The sequence below is a fragment of the Antechinus flavipes genome, chromosome 3 (assembly GCF_016432865.1).
Source record: "Antechinus flavipes isolate AdamAnt ecotype Samford, QLD, Australia chromosome 3, AdamAnt_v2, whole genome shotgun sequence".
Classification (NCBI taxonomy): Eukaryota; Metazoa; Chordata; class Mammalia; order Dasyuromorphia; family Dasyuridae; genus Antechinus; species Antechinus flavipes.
This window is the reverse complement of record NC_067400.1, coordinates 611093531-611110792: the sequence shown is the minus strand read 5'-3', so window position 1 is coordinate 611110792 and position 17262 is coordinate 611093531. Positions and strand designations below refer to the sequence as shown.

The 17262-nt window shown below is 44.0% G+C and overlaps 1 long non-coding RNA gene across 1 annotated transcript; it reads left to right on the top strand.

Annotated features, from left to right (window-relative positions):
- The first annotated feature begins 3890 nt into the window (after nucleotides 1-3890).
- On the top strand, nucleotides 3891-16790 carry LOC127556033 (uncharacterized). Its single transcript, XR_007952345.1, has 4 exons — nucleotides 3891-4017; nucleotides 4995-5165; nucleotides 14978-15087; nucleotides 16692-16790. It is a non-coding gene; the product is annotated as an uncharacterized LOC127556033 (long non-coding RNA).
- Nucleotides 16791-17262: the final 472 nt, after the last annotated feature.

The following is a 17262-nucleotide window of genomic DNA, read 5'->3' as shown; positions in this document are numbered from 1 at the left end:
GAACCTCAAGATCCAATTTAGAACCCCAAATCCAATAAACAGATATGTACAATAGAGATGTTGATAGATAAGGGGACCGATGACGACAGGGGGGTGATGAGTTGGCTGTGAATTGGATTTAAGTAGGATCGAACTGGCTTGGGGGGAGAGGGCTGACCAGGGTTTATCAGCTCCTCTAAGTATCTGGAGGGCTATTGTGTCAAAAAAGGATTACATTATTCTGCTTGGAATGGAGAGCAGAATCTGAAAAAAGGGTGGTTCTATAGGAGGAAATCCTTTCTAATTCAGAGATCCTATCTAGATCTCGAGGAATTTTTGGAGATGTTGTCTTTCTAGGATTGTTGGATTAGATGTGCACTAAGATCCCTTCTGATTATCCAGAGCCATGATGTCACTTAGGAGGTGGTCACTGGGGCTGGGTCCTGTGCGTTCTGATGTCCCAGCCCCAGTGCACTCCACATGGGGAGCCCTCATCAATATTCAGAAGCACTTCCGAAGCCACGACCAAGTCCAGAATCTACTTTGCCATTTATTACCCATGTTACTTTGGGGAAGGCAGCCTTCGTGTTTCCTCGACTGTCCGATGAGGAGCTTGGACCCAACGATTAATCCATTGACAAGCATTTTAAAGCACCCACTGGGTGCCTAAGAAAAGGCAAAGTGACCTAGGTCAGAAACAGTCTGTCAAAGCTGCTCTGTGGTAGGATTGCTAAGTGTAGTTCTAGAATGGATGAAGTAGAGAGACCTGCTTTAAAAAACAACCACAAATTTGTTTGTAGAATAAATACAAAATTGTTTATAGCCTAAGTCATTTGGGAGGGAGGCCTGGCAGTTGGGGGATAGCAGGAAAGGCCTCAAGCAGAATATGGTGTTTCAGGAAGAGAAGGACACTGGGGCAAAGGGAAGGAGGGAAAGTATTCCAAGCGCAGAAGATGGCAGGGAGGTGGGAATGAAAGCTCGCGTGTGAGGGGGAGAGAGACTGCTGACTGAACTCTAGAGCAGGACTTCTTAAACTTTTCCCACGCATGACCCTATATGCCCGAAGAAGTTTTATGTGTATTATAAACAGGTATATTTACTGATAATAAATCCTAATTTTGCCACCCCGAATTCAGTGATAGGATTCCATATGGAGTTGAAAACCACAGTTTAAGAAGCTGTACTCTAATCCTAAAAGAAGGAAAAGGACCCAGATTCTGCAAAATGCAAACATGTTTGCAGTAGTTCCTTTTGTGGTGGGAGGGAACTGGAAAATGATTGGATGCCTATCAAGTAGGAAAGGGCTGAATAAGTTGTACATGAGGTAATGGAATATTACTGTTCATTCTTTTTTTTTTTTCCTTTCCTTTCCTTTTCTTTTCTTTTCTCTCTCTCTCTTTTTTTTTTTTTCTTTTCTCTTTTCTTTTCTTTTCTTTTTCCTTTTGCTGAGGCAATTGGGATTAAGTGATTTGCCTTGGATCACACAGCCAGGAAGTGTTAAGTGTCTGAAGACACTCAGGTTCTCCTTTGCACTACCTAGCTGCCCCATAATTACTGTTCTTTAACAACTGATCGGCAGGCTGATTTCAGAAAAGCCTAGAAAGACTTCCATGAAGTGATGCTGAGTGAAATGAGCAGAACCAGGAGAACATTGTAGCCAAAACAGCAACATTGTAATGGAAACAGCCAGAGGCGTGCAGACCAGGGACTGTGGAGACTGAATGTGAATCACAGCAATCACTTTCTTTTGTTGTTGCTTTGCATAGTTTTTTTTTCCTTTCTCATTTTTCCCCTTTTGATCTGATTTTCCTTGAATCATCTTGCATAGTATAATTATGTGGAGATAAGTTTAAATTACTCCCAGCAACGTTGTGTGATAATCAACTGTGATAAGACTTAGGCCAAAATAATTCCAGTAGACTGGTGATGGAAAATGATATCTGCATGGATGTCAGAAAGAGAACCATGAAGACCAAATGTGGATAAAAGCATAGTATTTTCACCTCTTTGTTTGCTTTTTCTTTCTTTTGTTTTCCCCCTTTTGTTCCGATTTTTCTCGAGCAACATGACAAAATATGGAAACGTTTTAAAAGATTTTTAAATCTAATAATCTATATTGGATTGCTTGCTATTTTGGGGAGAGAGGAGGTAAAGGAAGGAGGGAGAAAAAAATTTGGAACGCCAAATCTTACAAAAATGAATGTTGAAAACTATCTTTACTTGTATTGGGGAAAATAAAATATTATTGAGGAGAAAGAAAAGAAGATAGGTTCTAGAGGATGGGAAAGAAACGTTGGAACCAGGTTGCAGAAGCTTTCATAAGCAAATTGGGGAGTTTTTATTTGATCCTAGAGATTGTAGAGAGTCAAAGGAGTAAGTAGGGGAGGCAGGGAAGTGGGGTAGGAGGCGAGTGCAGTAGTTCAGGTGATGAGGTTGTGAATGGCAAGATTTGGCAACTCATGGGATTTATGAAAAGTGATAGAGAATAAGGCATTGAGGGTAATTGGAAGGGTGGAGATACCTTGAATAGAAATCGGCAAGTTTGGAAGAAGGGAGGACTGGGAAAAAGATAATGAGTTTAGCTTTAGACTTGTGGAGCGTGAGAGGCCCATGGACCCACAGCTTGAAATGTCCAATAAACATTTAGTGATGTGAGACTGCAACTTTAGAGAGACACTGGGGCTGGGTAAATCGATCTGGAGTCGGCTACATTGAGACGGTAATTAAGCCCATGGGAGCTTTTGAGGACACCGCGTAGAGATCTCTGAAGTCCTTTCCAGAGAGAAAAGCCAGGATTCTGTGATCTTGAGAAAACAACTCCGGAGAGGTCGGAGACAGAGGCAGCTCAGGTGAAGGGGGTACCCAGGGAAGCGAAAAAGAAGGGAAGAGCTCCGAGCTGTCACTTCTCATGTTCTCTCCCTTAATGGAAGTTAGCCTGGTTCCCTGGCTTCAGGTTAGAGAATGATGGATGGGGGGCAACTCACCTGCTCAGCCCTTCCTTCTCTGAGGATGTATAATCTGGGTCCGTTCCCAGGAGGAAGTAGTCACTGGCTCTCTCGTCCACTCCGACAGAAGGAGTCTTGGGATATGAGCAAGTTGGTTTCAACTTTCAACATTCATTTTTGTAAGATTTTTGTGTTCCCAGTTTTTTCTCCCTCCTTCCTTTACCTCCCCTCTTCCCAAGACAACAAACAATCCAATCAAGATTAAACATTTACAGTCTCACTAAAGGGCTCTGATCTGTGGGACCCTAATAATTTTTTTTTCTCTCTCGGTTTCAATTTTCTTGATTGTGGGATGAAAAGTTTAAACTAGGTTATTGCTAAGGGCTCTCTTAGTCAGAGAAAGTTCTTCTCTGTCCTGAGATCTGTCTTGATTCTGCTATTCTATTCTAAGGAGTCTCTCACCCTTTGACTTTTTTTCTTTAATAGTATTTTATTTTTTCAATTACCTGTAAATATAGGTTTTGAAGCTCATTTTTTGTTCATTGTTGTTCAGTCATTTCAGTGGTATCCAACTCTTGGTGACCCCATTTTGGGTTTTCTCGGCAAAGACATTGGAGTGATTTGGCTGTTTCCTTCTCCAGCTCATTTTACAGATGAGGAAACTAAGGCAAACAGAATTAAGTGACTTGTTTGGGGGCTCACAGCTAGTGATTAACCCTTTCCTTCTCCAACTCACTTTACAGAGGAGGAAATTAAGGCACGCAGGATTAAGTGACTTGCCCAGGATCTCCCAGTTAGTCAATGCCCGAGACTGGATTTGAGTTCTCCTGACCCCCTGTGCCACCTAGCTGCCCTAGCCATGGGGTTCAGTAGTTAACTAATGAACTGATCTCCTTTTTCTCCTTGGCAATCTTGGGCTCTAGCCTTAGCTCCACTTAAATTTCGACTCATTCTTTTCTAGGGGAGAAGTGCCACGTGGACCAGTGTCTCTTGACAACTGTCAGGGATGCCCCATCTCCTCATCTGAAAGTATCTTCTGGCTCTAAGGGGTCTCACCAATCTTGGCCCCAGATTGAAGCATGAACCAACACCTGTAAGTAGAGGAAGGGCGTAATAGCTGAGATCAAAGGGTGAAAGGAAAAGACCTAATCCTCGGATCCTGTTTCTCTACAACTCTCTCTTCACGCATTTGTCCCTTCCTTGTGTATTTGTCTTTCTATTGTTTCCCAATGGCTTTGTCCCTTCATAACTCCCATCTTCTCATAGCTCTGTCCTTTCCTAGCTTCTCCCCCATTATTCTGTCAACCAGTGACCCTGCCGCGCCCCACACCTCTGACCTAATCATCCATGGTTCTGTTCCCTTGAGATTCTGTCCCTTCCATGACTCTGTGCGCTGTCTCTATCTCCATGTCCGGTATTCCCTGGGCAGCCAGCTTTGGTTCTGCTCCGTGGAGAATATTCAAGGCACTGGATAGGAACTGGGTGTGAGACCAGGGATGTGTCATGAGCAGGAGGCAAAAATGGCCATTGGAAATGGGGAGGGCACCCTGATTTCTTCAGGGACAGGGAAGTTGGGGCCAAATTGGTGTTCTCTGTGGGTGAAAAGGCAAGAAGAGTGTCTGAGTTGGAAAGCAAGAGGCCTGAGTGTTATCTCTCAGGGAGTCTACTGGTGACCATTCCCTCAGCATCATCAGGCACAGGGTAGCCTTGAGTCGGGGAGTGAGTGTGGAATAATTTGCACAGACTAGGTAAGAAGCCCACCCAAGGGCCCACTCTAAGACCTGATAAAATACAAACTCAATCTTTTCCAGTGTTGTGCCAGCAGAGGGTAGAAGCTATAGATCTAGAACTGAAAGGGACCTCAAGGGTCATCTAGTCTAGCCCATCATTTTCTTTTCTTTTTTTAATGTTAAACAAGTTAAAATATATGTTAAATCCAATATATGTATACATATTCATATAATTCTCTTGCTGCACAAGAAAAATCAGATCAAAAAGGAAAAAAATGAGAAAGAAAACAAAATGCAAGCGAACAACAACAAAAAGAGTGAGAATGCTCTGTTCCCACAGGCCTCTCTCTGGGTGTAGACGGCTCTCTCCATCACACGATCATTGGTACTGGCCTGAATCACCTCATTGTTGAAGATGGCCACACCCATCCGAATTGATCATCTAATAATCTTGCTGTTGCTGTGAACAATAATCTCCTGGTCCTGCTCATTTCACTCAGCATCAGTTCATGTAAGTCTCTTCAAGCCTCTCAGAAATCATCCTGCTGATCATTTCTTATGGAACAATAATATTCCACAACATTCATATACTTACTCAGCCATTCTCCAACTGATGTAGCTCATCATTTTCCAGATAAAGAAACTGAGAACCAGGGGAAGAAAATGCCTTTCCCCCTATCTCATAGGTAGGGGTAAATAAACAATTCACTTGAGGTTACGTTTGTACATAGGGGTAGGTCTGGCACTTTCAGAGATGGTGGATTAGCCATGTTCCCCTCATCATACTTTTGGGCCTACTTATGTCCAAAGCTGACAAGGAAACCATCTTGTTTATTTATTTATTTTTATTTTTCATTTATTTATTTATTTATTTTTTTGATTATAATAACTTTTTATTGACAGAACTCATGCCAGGGTAATTGTTTACAGCATTATCCCTTGCACTCACTTCTGTTCCAATTTTTCCCTTCCCTCCCTCCACCCCCTCCCCCAGATGGCAAGCAGTCCTATATATGTTAAATATGTCACAGTATATCCTAGATACAATATATATGTACAGAACCAAACAGTTCTCTTGTTGCACAGGGAGAATTGGATTCAGAAGGTAAAAATAACCCGGGAAGAAAAACAAAAATGCAAACAGTTTACATTCATTTCCCAGTGTTCTTTGGGTGTAGCTGCTTCTGTCCATCCTTGATCAGTTGAAACTGAGTTAGGTCTCTTTGTGACAGAAATCCACTTCCATCAGAATACATCCTCATACAGTATCATTGTTGAAGTGTATAATGGGAAATCATCTTGTTGATGGTTGGGGATGGGAGTAGCAGGAAAGCTGGTACATGTGCTGGGTACACATACCCGCTTTGCTCCTTAAGGGCAGTATCTGTTCTGGTTTTGTCTTTGGATCCCCAGCGCCCACAGGACTGTGTGTCTAGCATCCAAAAGGTGCTTAATAAATATTTACTTATTGATGTAAGCCTTGGGAGCTGAGGCCAGTGTGGTTGGGTTGGCCCAAGGGCTATGGTGATTGGCTAAGGGGCACTAAGACCTCACTGTGGTGGGCAGGGATTTCCCTTGAATTCAATTCAGCTGAATCCATCTAATACTTATTAAGCACCAAATACAAAACAATTTCAAGAGGAAAAGAGAACTGAAATGGGGGGTAGGATGGGGAATAAGGGTAGGGGGCAGGTATCAAAAAGGACATAATGTAGAAAATACCCAATAATTTTTTTCAAACAAAACAAGAAAGATAAGGAGATGGGGGCAGAGAGGGAGAGCTGTCCAGCCGTGAGAGAGCCCTTGGACAAATGTATAAAAGTGGGAAGTGGCGTGTCACTATGGGGAGCAGACAGCTTGCTGGCCAATTTGTCTAGAAGAGGAAATTATGTGAAAGAAATAAAAAGGCTCCGGAAGATCAGTGGGAGCCGGATTGTGGAGGGCTTTTGATGTCAACCTAAGGATTTTGTGTTCTAGTACTTAGAAGTAATAGGGAGCCACAGGAGGTTTTGAAGTAAGGGCCCAGGGGGTGTTAACAGAATCAGATCTATGCTTTTAGGAATGACAATATGGCTTTTCTCTGCAGGATAGAAAGTGATTGGTCTTATTGGGAAGGGATGAACAGTTAGGTGGCACAGTGAATAAAGCACCAAGTTCAAATCCTGCCTCAGACACTTGTTAGTTGTGTGACTCTAGACAAGTCACTTAACCCTGATTGGGTTTTTTTGTTTGTTTGTTTTGTTTTGTTTCTGCAGTGGAACTAGAGTGAACTAATAATATCTCAAGATCACAGAGTTGTAAGGGATCTCTGACCACTTAGTCCAACTGATATTGGAAAGGAAGTCTCATGCTAACACTTTGTAAGCTTTGTAAATAAAAAACTAAAATAAAAAAATATAAAAACAAGCAAAAAAAGAAATTGAAGCCCAGAATATAATCATAGAAAATAGGGAGCAGGTGATAGACAGATAGATGAATAGATGTCTGGCTAGATGGATTGGTAGATCGATGGATAGATAGATAATGATAAATAGATATAGATAGATGGATGGATAGTTAGATAGATAGATAAATAAATAGATGGATAAATTGGTAGACTAATAGATGAATAGATAGCTGGATAAATCAATTGTTGGATGGATAGATGAACAGATAGATAGCTGGATAGAAAATAGGTGAATAGATAGTTGGATGGATGGATAAAAATACTCAACAAGATCATCCGGCCTTTTCTTGGAGACTCCAAGGATGGGGAACTCATTACTTCTCAAGGCAGCTCTAATGGGCAGGACAGTTGGCCCTATTGTTAAATTTATACTGATTCTCTATTTCTTCCATTTCTAGCCAGAAAGAGTCAAGCCTGATCCTTCTTCCATGTAACATGGAAATGGAGAGAAAGGTAGTTATAGGAGATGTTGTGGAGGTGGGATCTCCAAGACCTGATAGCGTCCTCCTCCCATTCTAATTTAAGGACTAGAATTGAAGAATCATGGATGAGGGAGGTAAAGAGAGCTAGCCAGAAGCCCACAACCACTGATAAAGCTCCTGCATAGACACACATGGATGTGTTCTCCACATCCCAGACTGACCTTCCCTGTCCCTCAGTCTTATCGGAAGGGGAAGTCAGCAGCCTTCAGGGGGAAGGAGAGCCATGATCTGATGTAGTCTGCAAGAAAACCTTGGGATTCAGGCATCTTGGGCGGGACTCCTGGAGGAAGATTTGGACAAGGTGATCTTCAGTCCCCCAGTCCTCCTTCTCAGTCGGCCTGGGAGCGGTGTCTCAGAACCACTGTCCACTGAAGCATAAGAGAGGGAGGCAGCCACTCGGCAAGGGGGCCACAGTGTCATGGCAGGGGTAAGTCCAGGAGGAATCCCAATGGAAGATGGCTTCCCTCTTGATGTGGAACCCAAGATGTTCCTGCTTCCATGGTCCATTCTATTTCACTGGCACGTATTTGTAAAAAATTATTAATACTTTTTTTAAATGTCACCTTCATTTCTAAGACAATTAGAATTAGTCTCTAAACCCAGGATATAATCATAGAAAATGAAGCCCACATATCCCAAAGAGATCTTAAAGAAGAGAAAGAGACCCGTATGTGCCAAAATGTTTTTTTTAATTATATATTTTATTTTATTTTATAATAACTTTATATTGACAGAACCCATGCCAGGGTAATTTTTTTTATAACATTATCCCTTGCATTCGCTTCTGTTCCGATTTTTCCCCTCCCTCCCTCTACCCCCTCCCCTAGATGGCAATCAGTCCTATATATGTTAGATATGTTGCAGTATATCTTAGATACAATATATGTTTGCAGAACCGAACAGTTCTCTTGTTGCACAGGGAGAATTGGATTCAGAAGGTAAAAACAACTTGGAAAGAAAAACAAAAATGCAAATAGTTCACATTCGTTTCCCAGTGTTCTTTCTTTGGGTGTAGCTGCTTCTGTCCATCCTTGATCAATTGAAACTGAGTTAGGTCTCTTTGTCAAAGAAATCCACTTCCATCAGAATACATCCTCATACAATATCGTTGTTGAAGTATATAATAATCTCCTGGTTCTGCTCATTTCACTTAGCATCAGTTCATGTAAGTCTCGCCAGTCCTCTCTGTATTCATCCTGCTGGTCGTTCCTTACAGAACAATAATATTCCATAACATTCATAGACCACAATTTACCCAGCCATTCTCCGATTGATGGGCATCCATTCATTTTCCAGCTTCTAGCCACTACAAACAGGGCTGCCACAAACATTTTGGCACATACAGGTCCCTTTCCCTTCTTTAGTGTCTCTTTGGGGATATAAGCCAGTAGAAACACTGCTGGATCAAGGGGTATGCACAGTTTGATAACTTTTTGTGCAAAATGTTTGTGGCGGCCCTCTTTGTAATGGCCAGAAACTGGAAGCTGAGTGGATGCCCATCAGCTGGGGAATGGCTGAATAAGTTATAGAATATGAATGTTATGGAATATTATTGTTCTGTAAGAAACAACCAGCAGGATGAATACAGAAAGACCTGGAGAGACTTACATGAACTGATGCTGAGTGAAATGAGCAGAACCAGATCATTATATACTTCAATAGCAATATTGTATGAGAATCAATTCTGATGAACGTGGCTCTCTTCAAAATGAGAGGAGTCAAATCAATCCCATTTGTTTAATAATGAAGAGAACCAGCTACACCCAGTGAAAGAATTCTGGGAAATGAGTGTGGACCACAACATAGCATTTCTACTCCTGCTTTTGTCCGCTTGCATTTTTGTTTTCCTAGGGTTATTTTAACCTTCTTTGTAAATCCAGTTTTTCTTGTGCAGCAAGATAACTGTATAAATACATATACATATGTTGCATTTAACATATTTAACATGTATGGGACTACCTGCCATCTGGGAGAGGGGGTGGGGGGAAGGAGGTGAAAAGTTGGAACAGAAGGTTTTGCAAGGGTCAATGCTGAAAAATTACGCGTGCATATGCTTTGTAAATAAAAAAATATAAAAACAAACAAAAAAAGAAATTGAAGCCCAGAATATAATCATAGAAAATAGGGAGCAGGTGATAGACAGATAGATGAATAGATGTCTGGCTGGATGGATTGGTGGATAGATGGATAGATAGATAATGATAAATAGATATAGATAGATGGATGGATAGTTAGACAGATAGATAGGTGAATAAATAGGTAGATGGATAAATTGGTAGACTAATAGATGAATAAATAGCTGGGTAAATCAATTGTTGGATCGATAGATGAACGGATAGATAGCTGGATAGAAAATAGGTGAATAAATAGTTGGATGGATGGATAAATATGCAGACATAAATAATAGATGGATGGATGGATAGATAGATATTCTAAGTTGTAATCATTTTTCCCATGGATGCTATATATATTTGTGGAGAGGATATCCCAGGCAAGAAACATGGGGTATATTTCTTAATAAATGCCTTTGCTTTGAGATAATTGTATCTATTGACTGACTGTTAATAGGAAGCACCCTATGGTGGGAGTGAATTTTAGGAGGGCAAATCCACAGGATATCCTGGAACCTAGGTTCTAAGGAATACTTAAATATTGAGCATAAATGTGGGTTGGAGGGAGTACCTCAGAGGGGCTGCTACCCACTCTTTCCCCCTACCCATTGAGCTATCTTTTCTAACAAAGAATAAGGAGCAAAAGCAATTCAACAAAACTCACCAAGAAATAACATCATGTGAGTCTGATCACCAGTGAGATGTTCCATACTTAGGAACTCTCAAGGTGTAGGCCCTGGAGCCCATACCCTCTCCTCCAATCAGAAGCCCAATCAGAAAGGCAGAACTCTCCAAACCCTCAGCATCACTTTGACCTCCCTCCCCTCAGATCATGTGGGAGAAATCCCAGGTCCCTAAACTCCAAGAGCTTTGGAACAGCAAGACATCCAGCCCAGGACCTTCAGCCATCATCCCAGGAAGCACCCCAAGAAGAGTCAGATGTACCCTGGCCACTTTTCCTGCAGACACTGCAGTCACAGCTACTGGGCAACTTGAAAAGAAAGTTCTTGCTGCTAAAACCTTTGATCCTGAAAGATGGTTAGGCCTCAGTGGTTTATTGTTAACAATGACAAGAGAGAGGAGGTATTATCATCCGATTTGAGGCTGCTCACTAAGGACCAGGGCACCTTTCCATCTGACTTGTAGCCAAAGACTCACAAATGTCATCTTTTCCTTCAGAATATAAGCTCCTTGAGGGCAGGACCCGTCTTACTTTTCGATTCGTGTCTTTAGCTTTGCATATAGTGAACCCATAATACTTTCATTCATTCATTCAAGCCTTATAACAACCGCAAAGTAGGAATCACAGATATTTTTAAACACCCCGCATTTATAGATGAGCAGATTGAACCTGACAGATTAAATAAGCTTGTCCATATAGCTGTAAAATATTAGGCTTAGAGTTCGAATCTATTTTTTTTCTTCCAAATTTATTAGAGTGTTCCCTACAAATTTGGAAAATTTGTGAGTTGAAAAGTAGGTGGGCTGCTTCCATATCAATAGTGAGGATTGAGAGAAAGGCAACCCCCGGAGCTGCCAGAATACCTTAGGAAAAGCCCCTAGCCCATTGGATAGATTCCCCAAAAAGTATCTGTGGGAGAAAAGGGACAGAGGTTTTAGAGACTGAGAGAAAATGGACAGGCTGAATTAAACATTGAGTAACTTTCTTGAGGATCTCTCTGGAGTCTGAGATCGAGCTCGAGCCCACTCTCCCTTGAGTCTGCTCATTTCAAGTCCTCCTAGCCCTTATATACCTTTGTACAATTATGTCACTACAGCACACTGAGCCCATTATATCACCACACTAAGTATCCATGTGAACCAGAGAAGCATGAGCTCATCATTCACACTGAGTTAACCCCCTGTTGTAAGTATCCTTGCTTTAAGTATACTTTTCTCAGGTTCCCCAATATCTGAGGTCCTCTACACAAGAGGCGAATGAAAAAGACCAAGGGCCCATATTGTATTTGGGGAATGACATTCTCCAGAAGCCTGTGAACTGGCTGAGCAGGTTTTAGTAGTCCAAGTTTTATAGTTGTTATTGACTTTCTTTGAAGGATGATATCTGTTTCACTGAAGGGGAGGGAACGGGAGGAACAAAAGGAGAATCAAGTGTCCAGTTATCAGCCTGGGAGCAAGTATTTGATAACCTTGGGGCAAAGTGACCTGAGATTGTGTTATAGGAGCAACAGGATCAAAGAGACAATGGTGGAGGAGACTGGAGGTCGGACGGAGGGGGTGGCTCTGGTCCAGGAAGTGGACAAATAAATAAGCATCCAGAGCTTCAGGGAGTGTCGCCTGAAGAGTCACTGATTCAACCCTTCCAATGCACTGGCTGTGAAAAATTAAGCGAGAGACTAGTGCTTCTCTAAGAGATGTGTGCAGAGGGCTCAGGATGAAGGGGGAGAAAATTTAATGCCTGACTTAATTCCCTGTTATTGATTCTACTCTTATCTGGTGTCTTTCCTTTGGATTGGCAGGCATTGGATTTCACTTAGTAAAGAAACATCTGGGATGGGTAATGAGTAGGTTTAGGAGCCGAGAAGCCAGAAATTAACTGAGGAAAGGTCACGGCATTCTCCAGAAGCATTTTCTTGTGGATGCTAAACGATCTCAAATGATAAACAACAAACTCATGACATCCGAAGAATCAAGTCTGAAATGCCTGAAATGGCCCTTCTTATCATGGCAGCTTCGGAGAATCCCAAGTTTCCTTCAAGGCTCAGTTCAGATCCCATCCCCTGCAGAAAACCTACTTAATGTCCTTTCCCATACTCCAATGGCTAGTGCACACTTTCCAGAAATGATTTTTCAGTGGATTTTCTACATACACCCCCAAACTTTGGGTGGCTCACGATTGCCTCTAGGATAAAATACAACTCGGCAGGATGGTCAAGGCTTCTCATAATCTGTCCCCATGCTAACTTTCCAAACCGACGTCACATTTTTGTCACTCTTACTCAGCTAGACTGGGCAATGACACGGAGCTTGATATTCCATTTCCTATCTCCGGGCATTTGCCCGGGCTGTTGGCCGTGACCGGAATGGAGGGAAGGTGCCTTCTTTACCACTGCCCCTCAGAAGTTTCCTGTTTCATGGATCAGCGTGGCTGCCGCCTCTTCCACTAAGCCTTCCGTGATCTCTTCAATTGTTACTTCTCGGATAATTTCAGAGAAAACCCCCACACCATCCACCAGAAATATTGCAAAGATACAGAAGAGCTGAAAGCCATGGAGAGAGACGTCATGGCTAGAGAGCCCCCAGCTTTCTGGTTTTCTGAAGAAATTTCTTCCGAGTCTTGAGGAGGAGTGGACAAGGAAGAGGAGGAGAGACAGAGAAGGGGAAGCTGACTTGGTCTCCGTGGAACATAAAACATGAAGGAATGAATGAACGTCTCTTTATGAAGTATTTAATCCAGGAATATCACAAGAGCCAAAGGTGGAAGCTTGAGGGGAAGGGACCGGAGCTAGGGGGAAGAGATCAGAGCGAGACAAACTATGGCCGCCCGTGCTTGGTGAGAGTGAGTGAAATCTAGCCTTCTCTGTCTTCTCCACCTTCTCCCAGAACCCAGCGTTGGGTAAATTTCCAGCCAGGTTCTAAATCCCCTTTCCTTCATTCTCTCAGAGCCGCTGGAAGGAAGAGAAGGGAGGGAAGCGACGTTCGAACCCTCTGAGGCTCCAATTAGGAGCCCTGATTTTTTAATGTCTGTTCCATGATGTTACTTGATCCTGCTAATAAATTACATGATTTTTAAAGATGAATGATCAAATCTTGGGACTTAAAGTGGTTGAGATCGAAGGGAGCTCGTGGGGGAAAGGAGGAGGGCTTAAATCAATTAGATGGAGAACATTTTGCTTTTTTGAGAAGCTCCTGAGTATCCTACAGAGCATACACACTAGACCGCCTTTGAACCTGGAGAGAAAGCAAGAGCTGAATGAGCGTTTGGGGACGGCGCGTGTTCGGTGCCAGTCATGGCTTTGAACATTGTCTCTGTCCTTGCTCCGGTGGGCAGCCCTGCACACCCTGTGCCCCGCATCCCCGGTATTTATTGTGTACAGCTTTGTGTTGATGTTGGCCCCAGCCCCAACTCAACCTAATGAAGGCTGTAGCAGGGGAGGGGTGGGCGTGGGCTCTTTCTTTCTTTCTTTCTTTCTTTTTTTTTTTTTTTTTTTTTACCATTGTCTCCCTCCAATCTCAGCAGTGAGCCTCGCTGCTGAAGGAAGAAGGGACTTCATAAATGTTTACCCAATGGGATTACATCAAACCTAACACAATTCAAACACTGCATATCTTTAGAAGTCACAGCTACCAGGAAAGAAAAGGAGAATCAAAAGAAAGAGATGAAAAGAAGATATATAGAGATAAAACATCTTCTTTGATCCAGGGATATCACCTCCGGGAGACGGAGGAGGAAGAAGGGAGGAGGGCTTGAAGATGAGCCATGAAATTCAATTGATTTCTAATTTTGGAGTTAAATAGTCCGCTTGAAACCCACCAGCAGCTTCTGCTGAGGGCTTGGGGCCGAGTCTAGTCAATTTGCGTGCTCCCCGCTTTCCACAGCCGGCTTTCACCCAGCCCAGGACCCGCAGTGGCCCTGGTCTCAGGGCAGCCCCTGCTCTCCTGAGTTAGCGACCCTGCAGTCAGGAAGAAGGAGCAGCCGGGCTGTGCCCAGGGCGGGCGGGCTGGTCTCAGCCGCCAGCTTCTGGTCTGCTCTAGGAACAGCACTGGGTCAGGAGGCAGAGCCAAGAACCTGGGCCTGGCTCTGATACTTATCTGAACACACACAAGCAGGCTGCTGGGGCTGCCCTTGCCCCCGGGGGTGGTGGGTGCAGCTGGGGTCAACACTGGCACGGAGAGTGGGGCCAAAGGGAGAGAGGAAAGGCCCTGAGAACTGGGGCGAAGGGGGGGAGGGGACGCTTGGCTCCCGGAACAAAACTTGTGTCATAGACTTCAGTCTGAAAGGGACCAGGGAGGGCCCTCGCCCTACCCTCTCATTTTTTGGAGGAGGAACCCGAGAGCCGGTAAGTGGCTTCAGTCTATACAGATGGTCAACAGATGTGTCCGTTAGCCACTCAGCTGAAGTGCGGATGGGGCCGCAGGCTAAAGCGGGCACTGGGTGGGGGCTTGGGCAAGATAATGAGGATGATGATAATAATAATAATAGTGCACATTTAGATCCCTTCTTCTCTGCCAGCGGGCATTGGGCTAAGAGCTCTATAAATATCTCATTTGAGCCTCAGAACAACCCTGGGAAGTAAGTGCTATTATCATCTCCATTTTACAGATGAAGTAGACAAGAGGATGAGGACTGCAAGAAGCTGTGGGAGAGTCCACTCTGGGAATGGAGAAAACAGGAGGGATGTCATGATGAAGAGGAACTAATTCATTTTAAAGGTAGGTTCTAAGAGATACATTTGTAGGAGACAATAGAGAGAAGGTTGAGTCAGGAGTCAGGGAAGACCTGAATTTAAATACAGTCTCAAATACTTCCTAGCTGAGTGACCTTGGGCAAATCAGTTAACCCTGTTTGCCTCAGTTTCCCCATTTATAAAAATATGAGCGATGTCATTGGTTCTTTTGGAGAACAAAGAAGGAACGAGGAGAACAAGAAATTAAAGGGGGGGGGAATGGTTTAGAAAGTGTTTCAGGTCCCTTCCAGCTCACAGCCTGGATCCTTTGACCTCTGGAGAGAAGTGGGAATTCCCAGAAGAAATGCTTTCTGGAAGGTGCTGCCTGGGAAGTTCCAAAGGTTCAGTTATCCCCAGCAGAGCCAGTTATCTCCATTAGCTCCTGGAGAGAAAGGAAGTGGGAAAAGCTTTCAGGAAAGTTAACGGGGAAAACCTGTGGGGAAAAGAATGGGATGTAGGCTGGGGGCTGGGAGAGGCAGAATCTGTGGGGCCAGAGAGAGGAAGAGCAAGTCTGCTGAGTGAAAGAGGCTTGGACAGAGGCATCCCTCTGCCTCCTTGGCTAGGCTGTGGGGCCTCAGCAGCTCCATTGTATTCAAATCCATCTTCTTCATCTTTTTCTGAGTTATCCCTCCCTGATTTTAGAGTTAAATACGTGTCTATCTCCCACCCCTTATCTCCTCTTGCTCATTTGCACAGTTACTTCTTGTCTTATCCATGGATGCTGAGCTCCTTGAAAGCGGGGATTGTTTTTCCCCTTTTTGGGGGATGGTACCCCTGGCGCTTAACACAGTGTCTGGCATTTAGCAGGTGCTTAATAAATGTCATTTGACAATCTGGGGGTCTTCTCATTATTTCAGCCCCTCCCACGTAGCCCAGGGCACCTTTGTGCCAGAAGGACTGGAAGTCATCCCCTAGTAGGAGGGGTAGGGCAGGGCTGGGAAGGAAGCCCAACCCGCTCTGAATCACAGATAGACAATGAGACCTCTGTGAGTAGGCCCCCCCCTCCCCACCCCATTTGACTTTGGGGAGAACCATTGCCCAGTACCACTCCTGACCTCTTTCCACCATTACTTCCTGAAGGAGGGATAGGAAAGGTGAGTGTGATTTCTGAGCTCAGGGCCTGTCAGGTCTGGGTATCTGATCAGGCGGGAAGCCCAGGGAGGCAGAGGAGGATGAAATAAGCAGAAATCCAGGATTGTAGCAAAGTACAGAGTCCTTTCAGCCTGGAACTTCCCCTTCTTCCTCCCCTGCCACCCACCTAACCTCTCCCACTTCCCAGCTGCCCAGGGAGGGCAAAGTTCTAAGAACAGTCGGAGAGACTTGCTCCCACCGAGCTGGAACTCTAGACACCAGAAAGAGCCAGAATCCTCAGCCCACAGAGTAACTGCTTGTTCCTTGGGAAATCTCAGTGAGCTCATCCCAGCCCGCTTGGTCGTGGCCTCTTGTTCCTGTCTGAATGGAGCGGGGCCGGCAGAAGGGTTACAGAGGGAAACCAGAACAAAACTGTCCAGTACAAATCGATTCGTTTCAGTTTAATGATTCATAGAGCTAGATGGAAAGACTTTTTAACAGTTTTTTTTTTTTTTTGAGGTCTTCTGGGGGCCGAGTTCTCAGCTTGATGCTGGGCATGCAAGGACAAACCCAGAACGAGGAGGAGTTTCCACTGTACTGAGAGGAAACGCTTGGCCGGAACGCACATGAGAGAATCAAAGTCACTTGTGTGGGAGCTGGAAAGGCACATGCGACTCTGATCTGTAGAAAGCCAGAAAGAGGACGTGAGGAGGGAGAACATTTCGTGAAAGGAGCCATCCCAGCCTGGGCAAAGTCACAGAGGGAGGAGATGCAGCATCCAGCAGGCAGAATAATAGCAAGTGGATCAGTTTCCCTAAATTGGAAAGTGTAGGGAGGGAGTAATGAAACAAGAAAGAAAACAAGCATTTATCTACTATATGTCAGGCCCTGGGCTAAGGGCTTTACAACTATTATGCCATCTGATGCTCACAACAAATCCTGGGAGTTAGGGGCTGTTATTATCCCCATTTTACAGTGGAAGAGACTGAGGCAGGTAGTTGTGAAATGACTTGCCCAGGCTCACCCAGTGACTGAGTCTGGATTTGATCTAGATCTTCTTGATTCCTGCTCAGTACACTATGGTGTCCCC